The sequence below is a fragment of the Haemaphysalis longicornis genome, unplaced genomic scaffold (genome assembly GCF_048455015.1).
Source record: "Haemaphysalis longicornis isolate Haplotype H1 unplaced genomic scaffold, Haemaphysalis longicornis Haplotype H1 scaffold_10, whole genome shotgun sequence".
Classification (NCBI taxonomy): domain Eukaryota; kingdom Metazoa; phylum Arthropoda; class Arachnida; order Ixodida; family Ixodidae; genus Haemaphysalis; species Haemaphysalis longicornis.
In genome coordinates, this window is record NW_027526204.1 from 83,994,442 (window position 1) to 84,007,080 (window position 12,639).

General features: G+C 45.9%; 1 protein-coding gene across 1 annotated transcript in view; it reads left to right on the top strand.

Annotated features, from left to right (window-relative positions):
- LOC144158860 (uncharacterized) overlaps nt 1-12,639 on the top strand; it is a 366,527-nt gene that overhangs the window by 108,096 nt on the left and 245,792 nt on the right. The gene's annotated exons all lie outside the window — the stretch shown is intronic.

Consider the following 12,639-nt stretch of genomic DNA (forward strand, 5'->3'; position numbering starts at 1 on the left):
TACCTGAGTTGATATTCAGCGTAAGGGCGTGCGATGTTTTCATCCAGTTCTGTATGGTGTTTTTTTTTTTTTTTTGAATATTTTTGGGTCACGCCGACTGGTACCTTTATCGCATGAAGATACGCCGAGGGCACAATCGCGTCGTGTTGGAATTCTATTTCGTCAAACGCTGGAGTCTCCCAGAGGCCAAATGTGTACATTTTACGGTTTTCTCACAAAACTGAAATTAATGTTTGAAATGCACCGCCACTAGCGCCATAAAGGTTGAAGCTCACCCATGGAGTTATTTCGAGTCATAGGACAACACGGCTCATTTTTTGAACTTGCACCAATCTTCGTATACGCTACTGTAATGACAGGCCCTCGTTCATTCTCATTGAACGGCATTGCGCATGTAGTTAGTGTATTTTCAAGAGTGTAGGACATGCCTCTGTAGCTATCATTTCTGCTTCATGTTATATCCACTACGCCCCAGCTGTCGCGCAGCCTTTCTTGGGTTACAAAAACATGCAAGAATCAAAGGGATACTTCAAAGGGATAGCTTCAAAGGGATACTAAAGGCGGAAAACACGCCGTAGAAAAACCCGCTCATATGCGACTTTCGGAGTGAGCTAGAATAAGGGAATAGAGAAGCAGGTTAGGTTGGGGTTATTATCCAGAAAACCTAATTTAAACCTTCAGCGATAAAGCATTCCATTCATAATGTTAAACTTTAATTTGTATTAGTTACATGCTTCTGCACGGTAAATGTTTGCTGAAGAACATTTACTTCTTAGTTTTTTTTTGTTTGGTTTGCTTAAATAGCATTTTGGGACCTCCAGTCACACCTCCCATGAAGGAAATTAGATGGATCACGCTACGGCCCGTGAACTCACCCTCCGGGGGTTCCTGTACAAGGAGGAAGGCATGGCACCAACCCGCACCCATTTTCGCATTCTACTTCGATACACTGAAACCTTTTACCATTACCGCCGCTGTAGACTAGACTACCCCCTCCCCACTCTTCACTCCGTTTCCCAGTTGATCGTATGTGGTAACGACTTCAAACCAATGCCTTTTACAATAGCCCTGTCCTCCACCACACATCCCTTTCAACATACCCCTACAATTACTGTGCCTGCGACGCTCCTGGATCCATATACCACCTCTCATGGAAGTTCCCCCCGCCTTTACCCACACCCTGTACTATCTTCATCTCCAAAGCAGTCGGACAGCGGACTGGCCAGCTATCGACTTGACAACTGTGAATTTTTTTAATGGCCCGAACTGTTGCAGGAACACGCAGCTTTTCGGAATCAGAAGATGCCACCGACTTTTGTTTTGTTTTATTTTCTTTAGTGTGCGCTCGCAGAAACTTCTTCCATTCCCCATTAACCTTCGCCTTCTGTGCGATTACAATAACAATTACACCATGATGTGCGATGCCTTGATTGGTAAGTCTTCAATTTGTGCAAACAAGCTGGTGAGGTTATACAGATATAAAAACATTGCTCAGAAACAGAAGTGATTAAATGCAACATTTGCAGTGCCTCTTGCTTAATGTAAGGTTTTGAAGACGATGCTTGTTCTTGGGCTGCCTAAATGGGAATATTTGGCCTGCCAATCTGTTATTCGATTAAGCCGACCGGCCAAAGTGAAGATAATTCTTCATCAAGGCCTATTGTAAGCACGACGAAACTACTGAAACTGGTGCCGTGAATCACAAAAAATCAACATTGTTCGGAAGAAAGAAACACTAGTCATGTTTGCAGCGAAACGTAAGTACATAGCTGACAATAGCAGTGCTCTTTTATTAAAGAGCAAAAATGGAGATGGTCAGTAGTCATGTTTGCAGTGAAACAAAAGTACATAGCTGACAATAGCAGTGCTCTTTTATTCAAAAACAAACATGGAGATGGTCTGAATAAAAAGGAGGTAAAAACGGTGTAAAAGACAGCGTAGAAAAGTAAATACTAATAAAACGTCTCCTCGAGAAACGGAAACAGAAGGTCTCAACAGGTGGAACGCGAGCCGTGAGAATGTGATAAAATTGATTCCGATTAAGCAAACTTGAATTGGGCGAACGGATGATTTCTGCCCTACTTGCTCCGAGATAAAACGACTGGCAAAACGATTTCGGTGGTAAAATTTAAGGCTGCATTTCTTAGCGCGAATAGAAGTCCGCTAAGAACAGCACTAAAAGTAAATAAGAGTGGACCATGCCGGACTCTTGCAGTTACTCTTGTCTGTTATGTAAGCAGTTTGCAGATACGGGAGCAGAAAAAATTAGCAGTGGCTTAGCACGGCAATGCCAGGATATACGTAGCGTGAGCTAGGGTTCAGCTGGTTATTCTTAGGTTTCCTGGTTGTCTTATATTAGCTGATTGGCATGCTTACTGCTGCTAAAATGATTTCGAATCCAATTACACCCAATTAAATCCAATACAATCCAATTTAATCCAATCCAATCCAAATTCAATCCAATCCAATGCTCCTCGCGCTTGCGGAGCACGGCCATTCAAGGTCCACGTGAAACTGCTCAACCTCGGCCAGTGTAGCTTACGCTACAATAATTGCAGAGTTGCTAAGAGTCGCCTAATAAAGCTCAAGAACCTTCAATGCCGTTGCATTGATCTTCCGTCATGACGTGCCATTTGGTAACCGTGCTTTGTCGCCACTGTTCCACTTCGCCGCCATGTCGTTTCCTTGGTGTGTGTGCGCGCTTTGAGCGCTGTGCTATTTTGACGTTTTGCTTTTTTGGCGCTACGCTGTTTCACCGCGTCTTATTTGGCCACAGTGGCGACCATTCCCTAAAGTGGTGCTGGAGTCGATTTTTTTGGACAGCGCCTAAAAAAAATATTTAAGCGTTGAAAAAGAACCGCAACAGATCCTCACTCGCATACTCCCGCAGTTCCCTTACGCAGCAGTTGCGAAGGAACCATGGTGGAATGCAATATCGGCGCCTTTATCACAAGCAGGCAGAGGTGTTGCCACCAATGTACCGCCCTACCCGGGAGAACAGGCGCTCTGGTTCGCCGCGCGTCTACGTTTGCGCGGTGATCTTTTTCCCATTTTTCTTTATATTTTTTTATGCCATTCTCATAAGCCTCTCTGTCGAAAGGTTCTGACTTTATTGCGCAGCACACTTTAGTGCGTATCTTTTTTTTAGCTCATCTGTAGTGCCGCACGGCGTCGGGACCGGGAGAACACCCGTGTTAGCAAATCGGCCCTGATGGCGGATCAGAAATTCCTTTACATCGCAGCGAAGCAATAGGCCAAGTCAAGCCAAGCCGACTGCAGCGCATGCAGTTGTCTGCGCGGAAAGCCTCAGGCGCCAATAACAGCGCTGTTGAGGGGCAATTATGCAACATTGATTGCAGGAGAATAAATGCAGTGTTTTTGAGTAGCGACGCTATATACTTACGTCAGACTACTTTGGTCTCGTTTACTTTTGTCATGTTCGTTGCTTTTTTCAACTCTGTTGTCAGAAGCTTGTGCAATGCTGAAGAGACGTTAGCTTTTGATCAGATGAGCATTTAAGGGGTTTATTAAGCACACGTAGGGCCGAGTAACTCAGTGAGTGATGGATAAGTTGAAAGAATCGTCATACGAAGTAGCGCCATTTCATAGGAGTCAGGTTAAAGTTGTGGAACGAAGTGATTTATTTCATTCAAACTAATATAATTTAGGACTAAAGCAGTAATTCATTGGCTGTTCACATGTGAATGGTTTATTACGTCATTTTTAAGGAGCGGATAAACGAACTACCTATATTCAGTGCAGCTGGACAGCGTTGTTTAACTGCGGGTCCCAATTTCTATTTCATTTTTTCGGCACTGTTGCTCCGTAACAAAGCTCTCACTATTGTGTACGGGTCACTCACTTCACCTACCGGAAGAGCATCTCACATGCACTTTCGTAACCCTGCCACAGAAGGAAAGTACACTGCAAAACCAGCAGTTGAATTTTCATGTCCACTTCTCTGTTGATTTTTATTGCGTGTTTGTGAGCTACTTCCAAGCAGGAAAAAATTTCTGGTGAGCGAATATTGTCTTTCAACCAATAGCTATGTTTTGGGCCGTGGGAGTGCGTATAGATACCCGAAAGAAATGGTACGAGAAGCCGGGCGATTCGCTTCGTGAAAGAGCGGGCGCCGTTCAGTCCACACTGATGTTATTTTCTATAAAGGCAAGAAGAAATACCTCCCGTCTGAAAAGCACCTTTACTGGGGTACGTCAACCGCTAGCATGCCTGCGCGCATCAATCAAAGCTTAGCCTCCTCGTGGTGCCGCTATTGCTCTATCAGCAAAAAAGAAGTCCCCGCTAACTACACACTGACTGTATGAAAAGGGTCACTGTGTGCGAGTTTATTTGCACCAATTTACCAGGCGAGGTAACTGCGCCCAGTAGACAGAGGAACAAATAGGCTATACCAGCTGGGCTCTACCAGTTGGTAGAACCCAGTGGGTAGAGCAAAGTGAACCCACTGGACAGAGGGACGTACGCGGTCCACCTTTTTCTCAGCAATAGAACACATCTTAGCTTTTGGGTTCATTCAGTTATAACAAAAAAGTCATAAAAAGCAAACCTAGAATATTTTCAGGAGGAAAAAAACTGAATTTATTCCATCCATTGTGATTGCGGTCACGCCGGACCAGTGAGGGGTGTCCTCAGTCCAGAACACCCTGGATGTACCCGGCCTTCTGTGTCCCATTCACCAGCCGAAGCTGAGGGCAGGGATCAGAGTTGGTGAGCATCACCGCCCACTGTGGTGGGGTAGGGTTGGGATTGGGAGGGAGATCTGGGGTGTTTGGGTATACCAAGACTATGTGGTGTAGTGTTTCTGATGTAGGGTAGAAGATGCAGTGAGGTGAGTGTTGGGTAGGGAATATTTTGTGCCAGAGCGTGTTGTGGGGAAATGTGTTAGTTTCGAGCTGGGAAAGTATGACTCCTCCGTTGGTGAGTTGCTTATTTTTTGGAGGAAACTGTTGGCGGGCTAGTCGGTCGTAAGAGAGTATGTCGTTGTATATTAGTAAGGGGTGGGGCTTGTAGTGGATGAGGGTGGTAGGATAAGGTGGTGACGGTCCGCAATAGCCCTGTGTACTGTTTCTCGAGCCGCCGTATGTGCCGCTTAATTACCTACTATGCCTGAATGACTTGGTGGTCAGATAATGCAGAGGTGAGGTAGGTGATTCTTGTTTTCGAAAATATGGAGGGCTGTTGGGGACAGAGTGCCTCGCAGGAAGTTGCGACAAGCCTCTTGAGAATCTGTCAGTACGGTAACGTAGTCACTCTGTGTTGTGGTGGCCGCAATGGCTATTGCTGCTTCTTCGGCTATGGCAGTGTCCGTGGTGAGGACAGTGACTGTGGCTATGGTCTGAATTTTATTATTCACCACTGATATCCCATACGCGTTTTTGGTTACGTATAGAAAGGCATCTATGTATAGCAAATCCTTTTGAGGTTCATATTGTACCTGAAGATGGTTGGCGCGGGCCCTTATTCATCATACAATATGATAGGTAGGGTGTATATTGCGACGAATGGGAGTAACTAGGACGTGTTTCGGTATAGACAGTGGAACACGTATTCTGCATCTGGAGACCGAAGTCGATGAATATCCAAGGCGAACCAGGATTGTACGTCCAGCATTAGTGAGTTAAAGCCGTTGGAGTTTTGAAGTGCGTTGAGTCTCACAAGTTTATCGCAGGTGTTGTATAAATAAGCCTAGTTGTAACAGGTTTGCGTTCGATGTGCACGTAGGAAGTCCGACGGCCGTCTTGCAGGTTTGTCGGATAAGAGTATTTACCTTTCGCGGTTCGGCTGGCTAGAGGAACAGGCAAGGTGTGCCGTACGTAACGCGACTTATAAGTAAGACTCGAATGAGACGGGTTAAGTCTGGTGCCTTCGGACCAGTCCCTTTGTATGCGATACGGCGATTTAACTGGGTTAGCTGAATCATTGTGCGTTGAAGTTGCAGGACTGTATGGGAGCCTAATCCGTCCTGTGGGATGGTGAGTTCGAGTATGCCTAAGTGGATAACAGTTGGAATAGGAAAGATTTAAATGAGAAGATACGAGTATGGTATCGCAGAGATTCTTCTGTCCTTTGTGCATTGCTGTAAGGGAAGGAGGGTCGATGTTTCAGGTGCGCATGTGAGACCGCGTTAAGTACCTGCATGCGCAATAAACAGATGTTTGACAGGCTTCTTCTTGCTGGTCTATGATGGATCCTGTGGTTGTCCATAAAGATAAGTCATTTGCGTACAAAGCATGCTTCAGATCGGTTATGGTGTAGAGTTGCGTAGATAGATCTTTCTGATAGCGATGTTAAAATTGAGTGGGGAAATGACATACCCCTGTGGATTATCACGTGGAGTAACGGTAAACATGCATGGGCGTAGGTGTCCAAGTCCCACTGTCACCGTGCGTTCTGTTAGAAACGCTTTAACGTAGTTGTAGGTGTTTCTACCGGGGTTGAGAGTGGCGAGGCCGTGTAGGTAGGCGTCCTGTGTGACATTATCCAAAGCTTCTTTCATGTCCGAAGCAAATATACAGTATTTGTAGTTTTTCGGATTACGATGGATGACGTCTTCGTTTTGTTGAAGTAGAATGTCTTGAGTGGACCGGTATGGCTTAAAGCGGTGCACGGTATGTGGTAATAATGCGTTGTCTTCGATAAGTTAGTCAATCTAGTATGAACCAAATGTTCCATGAGATTACCGACGCAAAATGTTAGAGAAATAGGACGTAGGTTTGAAAGGGAGACCGATTTCTGAGGTTTTAGGTTAAGTGCGATGTCGATATGGCACCACTGTAGTGGGAGCGTGCCGTGGGCACAGTGGTCATTGATGCATTGGAAGAGATTTCGAAGTGCCAGGGCATCCAGATTGCAGAGACGTTTATTGGGCATATGGTCGTGTCCGGGCGTAGTGCTGCGGATGGAAATTCTTGCATGGCTAAAAATGTGTCGAGTGCGGCATTGTGTGTGTCCGAGTACACTGGATATTGAGGAGAAGGCTGAGCGTGATGAGATTTTGAGCGGGTTGTGGAAACGGGATGACATCTGAGCAGACCTATATAGGAAAGTTGCTTTCCTGCTGAATACTGCTGGCCAACTGTCGGGATGTCCAGGCGTTGACTCGCAAGCCGACTCCAAATGGAATGATTATCTTGTAGTTGGTTGCAGGCAGCCTTGGGAGTGTGGGCTTGCTTGAAGTTGTAGTACCTGGGAGCGGTTGATCGGCTTGCGGGACTCTTTTGCGTTGATGGCGGGCACTGAGTATTTGTTTCCATGGGTGATAGCGCGGGAGTGTGCGCAACTGGCGGGATTATGCGTTGCTGACATTTCGTTGGATTCATCTATGGCAAGTTGAGGCGTGAACGCGGTGTAGAATGATGCATTTATGGATCGTGACGGGCCCGGAGGCACGCGCAGCCGCTGCGTGCACTGCCAGGAGCGGGTTAGGGTCAGCAGCGTTCTCGTACCTCAAATCTTGAAGCGTTGGTTGTGGTCCACCGGATGTTCAGATCCAGTCATAGGTGGCATCGGCGAATAGCTAGTGATGCTGCAAACACCTGCGGAATAAGTTCGCTGCGGTGGCGGCTGCTGTTTCGGAGCCAGGGAGTAAAAACGTGGAAGGACCTGCGATGCGCTGACTGCGCTGACTGCGCTGCGAAGGCTCTTGGTGGCGTTTTTCAAAAATGTTTTCAACACTACAACATTTGTTGCCTTGTTGTTTCCACCAGAGGATTAAAGATAGCGAATTGTTTGTTTGTTTGTTTGTTTGTTTGCTTGCTTGCTTGCTTGCGTGTTTGTTTGTTTGTTTGTTTTCTTGCTTGCTTGCTTTTTGTTTGTGTGTTTGTTTGTTTGTTCCTTTCTTTTTTCTTGCTTGTTTGTTTCTTTGTTCAAAAAAGGCGCAGTTAAGTGAGTAAAAAGCCTCGTGCCACCGGCTACGGGAGTAAAATGAGCCTAAAACATCACTGAAGCGAAACCTGAACGGCGAGGCAAGCTATATTGCAGGGCTAAGGGGTAATTTAAACTACCTGGGAGGTTCTACAACATTTGCGAAATCGCTACACGCGCGAGGTGCTCTTTTTTGTCGCCAGAAAAAAAAGGGCCATTGCAGCATCGAAGCGACCCCTTGTCTTCGTTTTCAGTCATACACAGAATGCCCTTTATCGCTGAGCCAGTGCGGCAAACGCTGGAACGAAGCCATTAAGCTAATTGCTTGTTATGCCTTACACTTTTTACATTTTGCAAACAAGATAGCGGAATTTTGCACGGACGCGGTTAAAGTTGATCGAAGGCAAAAATGGAGGCATGTTTCCGTTAAATAAACACGCTGACAAAAGCGGAGCCACGGAGGAGGAGGGAAGCTACCGATGGAACCAACTTCAGCGACAATCACTCATCTACCCTGCGTGCGAGGGTAGGCAGCCATTAACTTTTCGGAGCTCGGCTGGCACTGCCACGTTCCTGTCTAGACACACCAGCCATGACCTTTCAGCGACCGCGCTGGGAATCCACTCTACTTGCAAGACTGGAATTTGCGCTGTTGCATCAAGGGAAGCTCGGGAGGACGTTGGCTGGACCTGTTTATCCGGAAGTGCGCGTCCGTGAGCGAGAGAAACAGAGGAGAATGCAAGAGGAGGAAGGGAAGTTTACGACTCTTTTGGCGCCATTTCTATAGGGAGAGTAAATGGGAAGAAAACAAAGATGGGTGGTAGCTTTCTTACGTCGCTAGTTTTTTGCAATGCAGCGTTGCTTGCAGTTGCGTTAACCGACCAATGAACGAAATTCTTCATTCGAGGACACGTTCGGTTAGCGTGGAAATTTTTTATTAAAAACGGCGTGCACATATTGTGCTTGATTTGGTATCTTGCAGCAGTTCCACACGAGTGAGACGCCTTTATTTGCTTTTCAGTGTATTCAAAAATTGCTTTTAGGGATTGGAGAACAGCAAAAAAGATTGTTTCATCCTACCCGTTCATTAGCAGCGGTTCAGTATTTTTTTTGCTTGTGGCCCGCATGCCGTTTAGCTAAAAAATCTCCCAATGTAGAAGTTAGCATACCATGCGAAACACGACGGGATATGCTAAAAAAGCGAATTCCTCTAAAAAAGACGTACACTGACTTTTTTTGCGATTATCTCATTACTGAGCACACTTGAGAAGAAAAGAATTTGTACCTGAACTTCGCTGCAGTAGTGGATAATTGTAGCAATAAGACACTCGGTTTCATCTCATAACCGGGAAATGAGGGGCTTTTCACCCTTTCCCCCTCAACAATGCTGCATACATTTGGCCTGAAGCCGGGAATGGCCTCTAGGCAAAGTACATTAACGTAACAAGCCCTGAAGTAAGGCCACGGACCAAATGGGGACGTGCGCGCGAATGCTCACCTTTTGCACTTGTGTGCGTGAGCCCCATGGGAAGTGATTGATGAAGGATCACGTGGCCTGGCTTCCACACGCTCGCAGCACATTGGCCGATCTGAGTAGCGCCTGTCGTGCACTGATGCGGCGGCTGTCTGGTTTTGGGGAGCATTTGCCAAGGCACCTTTCTCACACTGGCTAGCTATCCACAAAAGAAGACAAGCATCGCATTATTATTTTTGCTGTCTGCCTGTTTGGTGCTTAAAATATGCAGTACATCAGCGTTATTGCACCACTAATGGGGACGTCTGCGGCCCTACTCGGGCCTCATAATTCCGTGCACCTGAAGTGGTGGTTGTTGCTGGAATGGGTATTTGAAAGTAGCTTAGTGTCTGTGCTCAGTGAATCAGGCGTTTAGACAGGAGGGTGGTGTCTTAGGGAATCAGAGCAGACGATCCTCTTCTAATGTTTTTGCACCTGGAATGCATTTCATAGTTACTATTACCTTGTGCAAGCGCAAGTAAAAAAATACAAAGAAACTCTTCTTAGTTATCTGAATGATGCGAAGGCGTTTGATTGTAATCGCCTGCTCTTTGCCGTCGTGTGCTGCTGCGTTCAGTATAAAAGTTGCGGGAACGAAAAAGATGCATTACGGAGACCAAATGTTAATTACGCGAGCACGAGAGAAGGAAGAAATTTGCAAACACCGCCTTCCAACTGGGAATTGTCAGATAAATGCGCAAACCTCGCTGCTATACACTCAGCCCTTTAAAGTAGCTTTCGCATCTATACACAAACGCATTGCTTGGAAGGTCATCGTTAAGGGGACGTGGGCTGTTTCTAGAGCCCTGTTTAATAAATACATATATGATATCCAATGTATCTTTATGAAGCCCTGCGCATTAAACACCTCAAAATACGCTTCACTAGTATTCACAAATATATCGCAAAGATGACGTCGTTTTCAGAGGTGATGTAAGGCGTTTGACTTCATAGTAAGACCGCCCTAGCGCATTTTAGTAAACACTTTCATCGAACCCCATATTTGGAAATCAGGAGTTTGCAACACGGAATTACAATTACTAATGAGGGGCTCACTGAATGGACACAAAACGAAAGTCCACCAGGTAAAAACGGACTCCACAGGGAATGTAGTGGGGTCCGTTCCCGTCCGTGTGATGAGGCAGATTTGTTTGGAAATGCTTGAAAGAAGGAATGAAAGTGAAATAAAACGCTCTCTTAGTGTGAAAGCCGTACCCACAAATTTTAGGACACGTGTTCAAAGCCATACCTTGTAAAGGGTAACAGCGAAGCCCAGACTCCCAGGTAGCTTCCCCAATCTATCTTTTTCCATTGTTACTGTCTCCCTCGTTGTATCTCGCACTATTGATTTGGACCTCCTTGTGTCCGCGCTTGAAAAACGAAACCATTAGAAAACAAGTCCGAACCCAGAGCCGGAACGCGGCCTTAGTCGGAGCGGCCCGAGGCAGGTCGATCCTTGCAAACGGGGCGGAACGGCTTCTGGCCATTGCAATTCTCACCGCATGGTCTGGCACGTCTGCTGGCGTCATCTGTTTTCAGGGGAAGAATAAAAGAACTGAGAAAAGGCGTTGAGAAGACGAGCTAAAGAGCAAAGGGAGAGCGGGAAAGGGAAGGAGACAAGAGAAGAGAAGGGAAGGGGAGGCAGAAGAAGCCGGTTCCGCCTGACCGATCGGCTTTCATCGAGGGCCCGCTCGACCATTCCTCTTGAAGCTTCCTCGTCCGCTGGTTTCAATTTTTCCCGACGCCTTTCGCTGGCCGTGTGGAAGAGTTTGCTTCCTGTTTGTGCTTCAATTACCGATGGGGCCGCTTGTTTTGTCTTACACTCACGAGGTTGCTTCGCGCACCTCCAGGATTGTTTGTTGCTTTTCGAAGGAAGCGAATTGTTGTCCTTTCGAAACCGCTACCATTGAGGTCTCACAACTGACTGACGATGAGAAGAACTGCGGTATGGGCTCTTGAAAAACCAAGAGATTTCAAACGGCTGGTTCTTTGCTAAAAAAACCGACAGCGAACTTATCTTTAGGGTACCCGATATACCTACAAGTTAGCCCATGTGTCGGTGTTTCTACCGTTCTAAAATGAGAAACCGAAACTGCTTACACATGTACGTTTAAAATAGGCGTAACGTTCGGCAGCTCAAAAAGCTGTGCGAGGCCCGTAAGATTTACAAACAATTTAGGATGTTTTGTGCCTTCACCTCCGGTAAGGTTCTTAAGGACAGCACCTATCCAATGTAATTGGATGACTGGACCATCACTGTCTGAGTGAAGGGCGAACACTCAGGCACTGCTAATGGCTGCCGTCATCACATATAATACTGACACCCCTGCTTGAATTATAAAGGCACTTCTACCGGTTGTGCTGCTTTGGACGACATTGCAGCACAAAAACAAACATGTAGTGCAAGTTCCTGTTTTTTCTAAGCGAAGTGCGTGTTGACGTATCCTGGCACGTTTTTACGTCAATTTCTATTCGCCTTGCCTTTCTTTCATCACCCATTTTCGTTGAAATCTTTTCCCGAAAAGCACCCGTTTCAAAGGTGTTTCTGGGATAAAAAGAGCGTAAACATGAAGTATAAACAGGCAGCACCTTTGTGGACATGACTAGAACTGCCAAGGAAAGGAAGCGCTAAGAGAACAACGACAAGCGTATTGTGTGTGTGCACCCGTTTGTTCTTGTTGTCTTAGCGCTTCCAATATTTGCCATGTCGTATTAACACGCCCAAACTAGACCTCGCGTGAAGTTAAACTGCCCTATAGATGCCAACTTTGTTCAGCGCAATGAAATCCCTATGTATAACTGAGCCAAAACAAAATCGCATAAAGCATACCACAAATGTTATTTTCGTTTAAGGTGCGCATTGTGTTGGTTTCTCTGTCGTTGCTTTTATTTCGATGAAAAAGAAGCAGGAACTCTCAAAAGTGGCAACGCTCAAACTGAGCATTGGTCGAACAAATGCGGCTCGGCTGAACAGCAACTCGGCTGCACCTCAAACTTGACGGGAATATTATTCGAAAGTGGATTGCTGCAAAAGAAATTTGGTACATAAGCCGTCTCCTAGAGAATTAGAAAGGCCCTAGGATTTTTTAGTAAATACTTGCATAAAACCCATTTATACCAATCGAGCGCTATAAGGCTAGCGCCTTTAACGTCGGTTTCACTGTTGCGCAAAATGATCCACATAGTTTTTATATACCCCATTCTTATTGTAGATATACATACGACGGTGTCAGTACCCTTTT